General features: G+C 36.8%; 1 long non-coding RNA gene across 1 annotated transcript; it reads left to right on the top strand.

Annotated features, from left to right (window-relative positions):
• The first annotated feature begins 6933 nt into the window (after nucleotides 1-6933).
• LOC141386281 (uncharacterized) lies at nucleotides 6934-9313 on the top strand. Its single transcript, XR_012407969.1, has 2 exons — nucleotides 6934-7476; nucleotides 8393-9313. It is a non-coding gene; the product is annotated as an uncharacterized lncRNA (long non-coding RNA).
• Nucleotides 9314-12665: the final 3352 nt, after the last annotated feature.

Raw genomic sequence — 12665 nt, 5'->3', positions numbered from 1 at the left:
GATGCAGCTCATATTGCACTGCACCAGGTCTGCATCAAGACCCCTCTACCGTTTTGCGACTTGAGAGAGATGAGACCAGATCTCAGATTCAATGTGTGGCCGCACGTCACTATTACATTACTGCAATTTTTAATATTGGCTAATCTAAATTAACTTTTCATTCGATTAAAAGCTGAAATATTGCTAGACAGAGGAAGCAACTTTTGGTTTTGGAAGATAATGGCTTCAGTGATAAAGGATGCATACACACACGGGATACACTCTTGTAGGGCTATTCATTATTGATTTTTTAACATTAAACGCATAATAATGAAGTGCAAAAAAGAACAGCTTAACTTCGGAAAAAGTGATCACTGTGGTTGCCACAATGGTTGCTTCACTGCAGTTGGCTTGTCAATGGCATTGCTAAATCACTTCTGTTTTAATAAAAAAATTAGATTATCTATTAATAAACATTGTGAGATGATGGACACAAAATGAGAGTATGTAATGTGTAGGCTATTTATGGCTATTGATCATATCTACCCGCGACCCACCCATAGTTAAACATCAAGTAGCCGACTTTTTAATTACCTGACCTGCAGATTAAAGGCAGGACTCATGAATATTAAAGAATCGCGCTTAACGGTTTTATTCATCCCCAATATGCAATGAGGGTGACTCCATAAGGTATTGTACACTGCACACACTTTGTGTAATGTGTGAAGTTCTGGACGCATGTGCACAAGGATAACTCACCCTTTATATATCCATGCTTAATCGTTAACAGATAGGGTCTATGGATTTGCAGGGTTATCAACAATGTGTGTATATTTTTGGCTTGGAAAAGCCTTCTGTTAAAGATTTTTGTGTTCATCCTTGCTACAGGCAAAAAAAAAAAAAAAACGAACAAATAAACTTAATTGAAACCAAATCTACAAAGTAATGGTTTCGGTACTCGGTATCGGCATGTACACAAATTAAAATACTCGTACTCGTATGGGTTTGTATAAAAGTGGTATCGGTGCATCCCTACTCCTTTCATTATGTCATTGCCATGAACATAAAATGATATTTTTTCAAAATTTACTGGTAAAGAACCTAAACTGATCCTTTCACTGTCCATAAATTTACCCTTGTAAACTTTATTTCAGATTTAGTAGAGAGAGATCATCATTATTTGACATCTTTATTATGCATTTCGGCCCTCTATTTCAGCCCATGCATTTCTAGAGGAAGTTTTACCCAAGCCCAACCAGAACATTGACATAATGTTGGATTCCCATCTGTAATTTGATAGCCGATTGAAAGGAGTATACCTGGAAGGGCACAAAGCGTTTAAAGATGGCTGTAGCTGGCCCACTTGCCCTTGCCCTTAGTCTAACATTCAAGGGGAGAAGAGTATCTCTTTGTTATCATCCTTCTCTCTCTTGCAATTATCACCCTCTCCATTTCCCCCTGCCCCGCGGAGCCCGAGAGCTGAGCCGGCTGAAGACGAAGAATAGCTACATTTATAATTTTTTACTCCCTCACTCTCTCTCTCCTCACTCTCCATAGATTAATTTTCCAGGAAGCCCTGTCACTGCCTATACAGGGTGAGAGTGAGGAAGAGAGAGAGAGGGAGTGAGAGAGAAAGAAAGAGTAAAATATGAGGGGAGGGGAGAGATTGGGGCTATGGTGCAAAAGCCTTTTCGCTTTCCTTTTTCCCGTTCTTTTTTTTTCTTTGACAGATCATTTTCATATGAAGGTATCAGGGGGTCTGGCCGATAATTGGCATGCAGATTGCTACTGATGGCGTCCTGCAACAGAATAAAAGAGCCAGCTAGTTAGAATAATGAGCCAGCCATTCTGATGGATGGCCGAGAGAGGAGGTCATACAAAATGTTTCAGACACAATCCAAACCCAGTTCCCCTCCCCTCACCTCCGCCAATATCCCTACTTCTGCCTTAAAGAGCCTCTCTTCTTCGCCTGATATTACATTATTGCTCTCCAATCTCTCACCCTTCTCTCGCCTACTTCATCTTACTTTACTTCTGTTTGATCTACCTTTACTTCCTTATGCTTGCTTTCAGCTCATATTTGTCTTCTTTTTACTTTATTGTCGCTTCAAGGCCTTGATGTCAACATTATGACCAAATGTTTTTGATATAAAGGGCTCTATTTTGACGGTCCATGCGCAGAGCGCAAAACGCAGGGTGCAAACGATTTCAGGGCATGTCAGAACGCGTTTTTGCTAATTTAAGGACTGAAAAATCTGCTTTGCGCTGTGGCGCATAGTCTAAAAGGGTTGAGTTGATTTTCTTAATGAGTTATAGGTGTGTTTTGAGAATAAACCCATTAGAGTTTCATCTCCCATTCCCTTTAAGAGCCAGCTGTGTCACCCCAAGAGCGCATTCGCTATTTACATGACGCAAAGTAAGTCTAAGTGGAAAAAATTGGCATTTCACTTGCAAACACTGTTAACTGAAAAACTGTTAAACAGAGCATCTACTGCGTGAGAATGAGAGACAATGGATCTACTTTCACATTCGCTCTTGGATAGGGAAACCTTTACGCACAGACATCAATTAGTCTATAAAAAAATAATGTTTAAGCGCAAATATTCGTTTCAAAACTATTTCTAAATTCAGTTCTAATTTCCAGGAAACGAATAAATGAACAATAATAACAAAATGTCCTCAAAAACTTAAGTTATATCCTAAAACACATGCTGTGCCCCATATGGTCTAAAACCTGACAGGTGGGCAAATCTAAGCTTGTTTTTAATAAAACAAATATAAATATGGATATAATAAATAATACTGCTAGTAATAATAACATTATATAAAAGCAAATTGTTATTAATGAACTGAAAAAGCCTCCCGAGATGAAGAAGACATAAAAGCAGTGATTTTTCATATTTATGTAGGCTAGAAAATAATATGTTTTGTAATATTTTAATCCTTTATATTTATATCATATATCTATTCTCATTATATCCTATATATATCCTTAATATTTAATTTTTTTCATATGTAAAGCTATTTGCCTATTGTGTAAGCGAGGCGCAACTCTGCGGCGTAGTTTAGACCAGGTTTGTTTTGGTCTAATGAAAAATCTATTATAGTTTCTCAAAATAGCAACGCGCCAGCGGTCCGCCTCAGAACGCTTTTCTTTTTAGACCAGAACGCCTATGGGCGCACAAATGAGCGTTGCGCAACGCCTCAAAACGACTCTTGCGCCAAGCTGAAACTAGCAAAAGACTATTGCGCTGCGCCTTGCGCCACACTGCACACTAGGTCCCAAAGTGTTATGTTTATACAGGCATTTTTTTAAAAGATGCTGTCATATTGTTCAAGTACAGCAACTGTAGCATCGCATTATGTTTGGAAAATGCAGTTAAATGGCTTCTTTCATCAGTTTCAGAGAAACAGACTGTTGGTGATTCATTTAGTCTTTTTTCAGTTTCCAGATGTTATACTAAAGAGCATAAAGAAGGCTTTATGCTGTATTTCTACAGTTATTATCAGTTTCTAAAGGATATCTTAATTAGGTTCAGTCATTTCTGTTGCAATTAAATTCATCACAATCCTTGTTCTTTCAGTTACATCTTTAGTCGATTGAATGTGCAAAAAGTAGCGTCATTTAATGTGTCATTTAATGTTTAGCTATATTAATAACCTCTGCTGACAAGTGCACTTGATGCTAATAACAACAGCAATATTTCATTTTAAAATTATAAAAGCATCATTGGTATATTCACATTTTTAAATAAGTAATTCAGCTGCCACATGTCTAATTTTCAACAGCAATCTTCAAAGTCTTCAAATGCATAAAAACATTACCTAAATAAATGATCTGTTTTAATATATGGCCCATATATTGAAACAGTAATTACAATATATCCACAGATATTTAGCCCATCATTGAGTCTATTTATTTAGTTCTTTGTAAATATGTGTAAATGTATTTTTATTCAGTTTTTAAATTAATTTCAGTAATTTTACTGACTATAAAAACGTTCATATAATTTACTTACAATACAGTTTGTAAAGTAATAATTTCTGTCTTTTAGTAGACATATGGTAGATATATTATAAAAGATACTTGCTTCGTTTACCAAATAAATGGATCTAAGATGATTTGCATTGTAAACAGTAAATATGTAAAAAGATTAAAACATGTAAAAAATGCATAATTTTTTTATTTAACATATTACATTTTCAGATACACTCAAAATAATTCAGCAAAAATCCACAGATTATTTACAATATTCTGTGCAGAAATGGCAAAATATGTCAGCAGATTCTGTCTGGCCCTACTAATAACCATATCACAAAATCTTGTGTCTTATGCCGAGTTCAGACGGCACAATTTCCAAAGTAGTCATGTCACAGATGTTTTCATGGTGCATGACTATCTGGGGCAGCATTTTGTTGCTGCTTTGTTAACACTGCAAGATGAATCAGCGATAGTGGGTTTCACGCTGCATGACCATTAAAGAATTGCATGCAACTTTGTCTTGGTTTGCAAACTACATCTCACAACCAAACACATGCGAGAAGTGACATGGACAATGTGAGGTCAACAAGCTGTACAATTGTGTGTATATATAATGACAAAATCTGTTTTGTGTTGTGCATCAGAGTTGTCTTAAAATATGAACTGGTTATCTCTGAGAAAGTATTGTTATTTTTATTATATTGATGTGTTATTAGTTCAGAGGAGATTGCAAATTGGTAAATGCCATTTATACAAATATTTTTCAACAGAACACATGACTACCGACTTTAATAAGATTTTATCAGAAACAAATAATTTCAATTGAAATGATTTTATTTACTACTGTAAATCTTGTTCGCTTGGTATTTATTTTGAATTTGTTTTGTTCAAAATTTGTTTTGAATTGTTGTTTATTTTGAATTCCTTTATTATTGTAACTCCTTAAAGATAGTCTTTTAGATACAGAACACATGACTGACAGTATATTGTCCTCCCAGGGCCCTAGTGTCCACATACGTGGACAGTACATTTTTAGCTCTTAAGTGGCTATGTAAAATACATTGAATGTGTTATGCTTTGTTACAGACATAAATTGTCATCCTGCAACTGTTTTGCAGCATATGAGATGTCCCAAACCCTATTTTTAACTGTCCGAAATGGGAAAAAAATTCTGTTAAATATGCATAAAAATTTTTGGGGAAAACTGTTTTATGTAAATTAGGACCACATATACTGTACGGACATCATTTTTCTCTGAAAGTACAAAATGTCAAAAGATGATACTTAGATTTTTATTTTAATTAGGTTCCAATGAGTCCAAATAGCAAAGAGAAATAAAAAATGCATGTAAAAACACCTTGGGCCTTAAAAGGTTAATATTTTAAAATTATTATCTTGTAAAACATGGATTTTCTTTAATACTATTTAAGAAATTATAAGCATTGAGAAAAGTGCTTACACAAGTTATTTGTGTTTTTACTATAGTAAAACTGAAGCCACCATGAGTGTACATGTTTTGAAGTACCTGTAAATATTACTATGGTTTTAATGTAAATGCTGTAATGGATTTTGTATTTAAAATCTTTATTGCACACTAGTTCAGCCAAGATTATAGTACTACTGCACTTTTTTAATGCCAACTGCAGTCGTCTTTGGCTAAAGGGAGCTGAATGAAGTGATGAACTAATTAAAAATGCTGGACTCTGCAGTTCTCATGTTATATCATTTATGTTGAGCTATGCTGAATCATACACATTACTCGTTTTTGACTGCAGCAATGATTTCAGCAAAAATACTAGCATATGGTTAATTAAACTGAGGACACTGAATGCTAAGAATGTAACATTTTTAAGGTAAAGTTGGCTTTATATTCACACATTCATTCAGTGACAACTTGTGACACAATCCCTGTCGGGTGAGCTAATTTGTCCATAGTGTATAAGTGTGTGTGTGAATGAGTGTGTTCAGATGTTTCGTAGTACTGGGTTGCAGCTGAAAGGGCATCTGCTGCGTAAACATATGGTGGAATAGTTAACTGTTCATTCCACTGTGGCGACCCCTGATTAATAAAAGGACGAAAAGGAAGTCGAAAACAAAATGATTAAATGACATACCTGTCAACATTGGGATGTGAAAATAAGGGATATGCCCACCATAGTAAGGGATCCCCCCTTAAAAAAATCCTCAAATTACTAAATATGTTCATTTGGAGCTGTTATATTGTAAATAAACAGTTAAATGGTCAATAAAATATTTAAATATTATTATTAACAAAAGAAAAATTAATATCAAAAATATTAAATATAATTAAATATAATAATAATGTAATATACATTAGCAGCAAATACATTAGCAAACAGTTCAGCTTATTAAAATTAATAGCTATTATAATGAAATAGAATCAAGCTAGCAAATCTCATTAGCCGTTTCTCCACTGTATAACTTAAACATTCTGATTAAAAAGCATCCAATGAATCTCTAGTTTATTAAGATTTTTTTTATTACATTAAATAAGAGGTGTCACTTTAAAAATGCACACATCTAATATTATGAGGAAAGCATTCAACTACTTTCCTAACTTTCATGCTCATTTAGGACTAAATTACTTGTGTTTGAAAAAAAAAAACACCAAGATCGACATCTTTATATGTTATTATTGTTAATTAATTTTGTGTGTAGGTAACGTTATGTCTGTTTAAACACGCACCCAAAAGCCAGACTTTCTCTCTGCTTCAAATGGCGTGTACAGAATCAGTTTGGGAAACAGCATCTGTTTATCACTATGGAGCACGTCAGCTGACAGTCATGCACCATTACACATCCACCTCGTTTCAGCAGGGTGTTTTCACACCTCTACTTTGGAAAAAGTCAGAAAAGTGGGCGTGTCCAGCTCTGTTTAGGGGGGAGTGTCGGAGGAAGAAAAGTGGGATGGTGTGGGAGTGTCTATTTGGGCACGCGCGACTTTCAGAGTCAAAATACACACACACAGTAGAAAGTGATGGTGTTTAACCTACATGGACATCTGTACTCGAATTATTTGCCAAATTATTAAATGGTGGACATTAACTGCAGTTTGGCTCTTTCATTCAGGGAATTCATTTATGCCCCTCGCGACAAACGAGATATTTGATTCGAGGAACTGCTCTAAGCGTGTATTTTTCATGCAATGTTTGATACCGCACGGCGAATGAGAGAAAAAAAACCTCCGCATTTCCCGGAAACTTAGATGCACACAGCAGGTAGCGTCAGAAAGCCGCGTGTGTTATTCCGGTCACTAAATGCGGTAAAACCCCTACACGAGGTTAAAGTTTGGTTGTGGTGCTAACATGTTTACACTCAGTGCAATGGTTAACTTAGTTTGATAAGAACAAACTGAATAAACAAAAAGCACTGGTCGCTCACTTACCAAATCTGTAGAGACAGGACAGTCACCAGCAACTAGAGCCGCGTCTTTATGGAGAAAATACTACAAGCGAATCCGGATCTCAGCGTTTGCAGATGAGAACAGCTCTCAGGTAAACAATGATCCTCCTTAGACACGTAAGTTATTGTTGTCGAGCGTCGCGTACACTGTTAATCCACACATGACACCAGATGAGCTCTCACAGAGAGAAAATGAAAACGAAACTTAACTGCAGCAAACTATAAAAGCAATACTTCACGCTTGTTTTGCCAATGCAACGTGGCGTCTTTGTTATCTAAACACTGTGACAGTAATGAATATTAATGAAGTTGCACAATAGAGCGCGCTGATTGATTTGAACCAAGCCTTACTCATGCATTAATGCATCACACTGTAAGACGTAATAAGACACACTCTGGCACAGACGCCCAGTCTGCACGCTGGAATACAACGCTATTATGTCATGACCGTGACGCAGCTTCAAAAATTCGTTTCAAACCGGAAGTACGAATTTGCTTGAAATAACGCAAAAATAACCAATTTACACTTTTAGTGAAATATAGGTGTCCTAATAGTGTTTTAAGCAGTGTGGGACACATATACGACTGTCAACAGCTCAAAAAATGTGTTTTGGTGTTTCGTGACCCTTTAAAAGTGTTTTCATTCCTAAATAAAGCGAAAGCACAAAACAGACTAACGTTTAAGAGCAAGGGCGACCCCTGGTGGTTCGGCGGTATGGGTTGCGTATAGGGAGGCTCGGCTGTTCCGAGAAAGACTGAAAATACGGGAAAATACTTTTACGGGATGATAGCGGATAGAACAGTAAAATACGGGAGAATCCAGGGAAAAACGGGAGGGTTGACGTATGATAAATGAATGAAATTTATATTAGTCCTTTTATCTGTTATACTTTTTAATTTTTTTAAATCAGTGAATATAATTTTTTTTACTTTCTAGGCATGTTGATTTTCTCTTCATTAGTGATGGAGTGACTGATATGAATGTAATTATTGCTTTGTCATTTACAGTGAACCATCTTCACCACATCCAACAGTTCAAGTACAGGAGGACACCTCCGACTGGACAACTGTTAACAAGACGAGTCGCAGCAGTCTTCAGAGTTGATGGGATTGCGATTGGCCGGGCGTGGTGTGGACAAATATACAGTTTTGACATCTCCATCTCATTTGAAGAACACCTTCATGTTTCTGCAGTGGAAAGTTTTGAATGAACTGTTGATGGTGACAAGCCTCGACCTTCTCTAGTTGCCAGAGTGATCAACCTTGTTTTTTTTTTTTTGTTTCTCTACACCTTCTTGGATAATAATCACAATTATCAAGTTAATTCAGCATACTGCTCTCATTCATGCATGAAACAAATAAAAAAAATATGAAATATTTTCCTAATGCCTATCAAAGAACATTTTCCAGCTATAAGTGCTTTACATGTCATGTTTACCAAAAGCATAAACATATTGTGTTACAACAAATTATACCTCCACTTGAGGAAGTTGAGGAGGAATCTACTGATGTTGAGGAAGAGGCTACTGATGTTTTTGGTTTTCTGCACTGTTGAATCAATTTATAGAGAAACACTGCCTTTGTCCTGAAATACAGAGAAAATGTTGATGACAAATTATTTATTATGACTGAGTATTCTGGCTCAAGACAAACACTTTGGACTTTATAAAGTGCAGTACTTGATGTAGCCTGTGTAATGTGTTTATAAATCTTAAACAGTATTCTTGTGGTCTTTGTATTAGTGTAGATCATTTACTGTACAGTGAGTGAACATTTTTTTTAATTGCTATCTATAATTGTTTTTTTTTTACTGTTTTAAATGACTGCTTTATACTTGCTGTGTAATTTTATTTCTTGACAAATTCTGTTGTGAGTTTTAATGAAATATTTCTACATTTCTAAATAAAAATGGGCATCTGTAAACCAAAATATTTTATTTATTTGTGCATGCAGTCACTAAAGGATCACAAATGCCTGGGTCAGTATACCTTGAAAATGCTATATATTATAATAAGGTACATTTTCGTACCTTCAGTGTCTACAATTTTGTTTCTTGGTGTTACAAAACTGTCCCTTAAATGGTACAAATGTAGAGGGTACAATTTTGTACAAAATTAAATAGAGGTACAAAATTGTACCCTTCACCCCAGTGATCGATGTACCTTTTTTTCTGAGAGTGTATGGCTAAATACTAAAGAGGTCAGTGGTTACAGGTTTCCAGCTTTTTCACAATATCTTCTTTTGTGTTCAACAGAAAAAAAAGGAATTCAAACAGGTTCATAACAAGTGAAGGGAGAGTAAGTGATGACAGAACTTTCAGTTTCTCTTTAGATAAAGATCATGTTCCATGAAGTTATTGTGTAAATTTCTAGATGAAATCCAAAATACTGTATCAAAAACACAATTTTTCATTGGCAATGTGTGCTGCTTTGGCACACATTAGATGAATTGAGTAGGCTAAATTGTCCGTAGTGTATAATTGTGAATGAGTGTGTATGGATGTTTCCCAGAGATGGGTAGCAGCTGAGAGGGCATCCGCTGCATAAATTGTGCTGGAAAAGTTGGCGGTTCATTCCGCTGTGGCGACCCCGGAATTATAAAGGGACTAAGCTGAAAAGAATATGAATGAAATTAAATATAACAAAAGTCCTACAGTAGATGGAGAACTTGGTTTAATCATTTGAATTTGACTAAATCTCTGAAATGGCTGCTCAGTGTTTCATTGCCATGACTTGAGGAAAGACTTATTTCTTTAAAGTTGCAAAAGTTCTCAATAAGACACTGGCAAGAAGATTAAAGGTGTTTATGTCCTTACAAACATCAACCACCATCAACCTCAGCGTGAACCAAAAACCTGTTCACCACTGTAGACGGCAGTAATTATTTTCTGAATGAAAGAGCCATTGGAATGCTGACGCACCCTGTTTTCTGGCTTTGTTTAAACCAGAGGTTTTAACGGTTTCTTTTTTAATCTCTCCTTTTCTTTCCTTTCACTATTACCTGAGGTCTTAACTCCCATATCTTTATCCACATAACTACAATATCTAAACCTCACCCTTTAAATCTCTACTTGTCCTTCTCTTGTCCGCTCACTTACAGATCTGTTGGCAATGATAAAACCATCCCGTCAGTGCCTATTTACCCTCAGCTCTTCTTCGTGACTCTGCTCCATGATGTCAGAATGGGCCTGGAGGGTGTGGTGAGGCCTAGTAGTTAAAACTTCCACACAAAGGAAGCTGTCACTTCCATACCGCCCCCTGAATGCCGTCCCTCCTCTCTGATCGCTTCTAATCCCTGCAGCTATACTGATAATTAGCCCAGCCTGTCATCCAGCCTGGCACAGCCTCCTCTCTTTGATCACTTTCAGCTCAGGTAATGCAGCATGGGAAGACTGCTTTAGTGTGGTGGTTTGGAGGAACAGCACTTTTTACTCAGTTTCCCTTTTCATTGTCTTGTGTCACCCAATAATTAAAGCTTAAGTACACCTTCAGTGCCACCCCTTAAATCTATGTCACCACAAGTGTGCTGAGAAGTGTTCACTGGATCTATAATTTAGCTGGGTGAATTTTTATTTCATGCTGTATAGAGAGTCATGCTGTGCTGTAATATCTGTTTTTTTTTCCTCAGTGTGTGAGATGTTTACTGCTGCATACAGAAAATTCTAGACAAGAAGTTGTATTGTTGTGCATGTGTAAATATCTCATCTCATCTCATATTCATCTGCTTATCCGAGGCCGGGTCGCAGGGACAGCAGTCTTAGGAGAGAACTCCAGAATTCCCTCTCCCCAAACACTTCCTCCAGCTCCTCCGGGGGGATCCCGAGGTGTTCCCAGACCAGCCGAAAGACATAGGGCCCTATCATACACCCGGCGCAATGTGGCGCAAGGCGCGGCGCAATAGTTAGTCTTTTGCTAGTTTCAGCTTGGCGCAAGAGTTGTTTTGAGGCATTGCGCTACGCTGTTTAAATAGCAAATGCATTAGCACTCATATGTGCGCCCATAGGCGTTCTGGTCTAAAAAGGAAGGTGTTCTGAGGCGCACTGCTGGTGCGTTGATATTTTGAGAAACTAAAATAGATTTTTCATTAGACCAAAACAAACCCGGTCTAAACTCCAGCGCAGAGTTGTGCCTCGCTTACACACTGCTTAATATGCACAAGAAAGCAATAGGCAAATATCTTTACATATGAAAAAAATTCAATATTAAGGATATATATATTATATATAATAAGAATAGATATAGGATATAAATATAAAGGATTAAAATATTACAAAACATATTATTTTCTAGCCTACATAAATATGAAAAAGCACTGCTTTGATGTCTTCTTTATCTCCGGAGGCTTTTTCAGTTCATTCATAACAATTTGCTTTTGTAGAATGTTATTATTATTAGCAGTGTTATTTATTATATCCATATTTATATTTGTTTTATTAAAAACAAGCTTAGATTTGCCCACCTGTCAGGTTTTATACCATATGGGGCACAGCATGTGTTTTAGGATATAACTTAGGTTTTTAAGCACACTTCGTTATTATTGCTCATTCATTCATTTGCTGGAAATTAGAACTGAATTTAGAAATAGTTTTGAAACGAATTTTTGTGCTTAACAAACGCAATTAATTATTTATAGACTAATTCATGTCTGTGCGTAAAGGTTTCCCTATCCAAGAGCGAAAGTGAAAGTAGATCCATTATCTCTCATTCTCACGCAGTAGATGCTCTGTTTAACAATTTTCTGTTAAAAATCTGTTAACTGTTTGCTAGTGAATTGCTCAGTTTTTCCACTTAGACTTACTTAACGTCCTGTAAATAGCGAAGTTGTAAGGTATGAATTTTGGGAGGAAGTGGTTGTAGAATTACAAGGTGTACGTCTCCCGTAGGAGCAGTCACTGCGCTTGCAGTGGTGCATAGTTGTAAGGTGTACGTCTCCAGTGGGAGCAGTCACTGCACTTGCAGTGGTGCATAATTGTAAGGTGTACGTCTCCCGTGGGAGCAGTCACTGTGCTTGCAGTGGTGCATAATGATAAGGTGTACGTCTCCCTTAGGAGTGGTCACTGCGCTTGCAGTGGTGCAAAATTGCAAGGTGTACGTCTCCTGTAGGAGCAGTCACTGCGCTTGCAGTGGTGCATAATCATAAGGTGTACGTCTCCCGTAGGAGCTGTCGCTGCGCTTGCGGTGGTGTGCAATAGTGAGGTGTACGTCTCCTGTAGGAGCGGTCACTGCATTAGTGGTGGTGCATCATAATAATGTGTGTGTCTCCTGTATAATTGTTGGTTGCG

The sequence above is a fragment of the Danio rerio genome, chromosome 6 (assembly GCF_049306965.1).
Source record: "Danio rerio strain Tuebingen ecotype United States chromosome 6, GRCz12tu, whole genome shotgun sequence".
NCBI lineage: Eukaryota > Metazoa > Chordata > Actinopteri > Cypriniformes > Danionidae > Danio > Danio rerio.
Note: the sequence above shows the minus strand (reverse complement) of the source record. Positions and strands in the feature narration are given on the sequence as shown.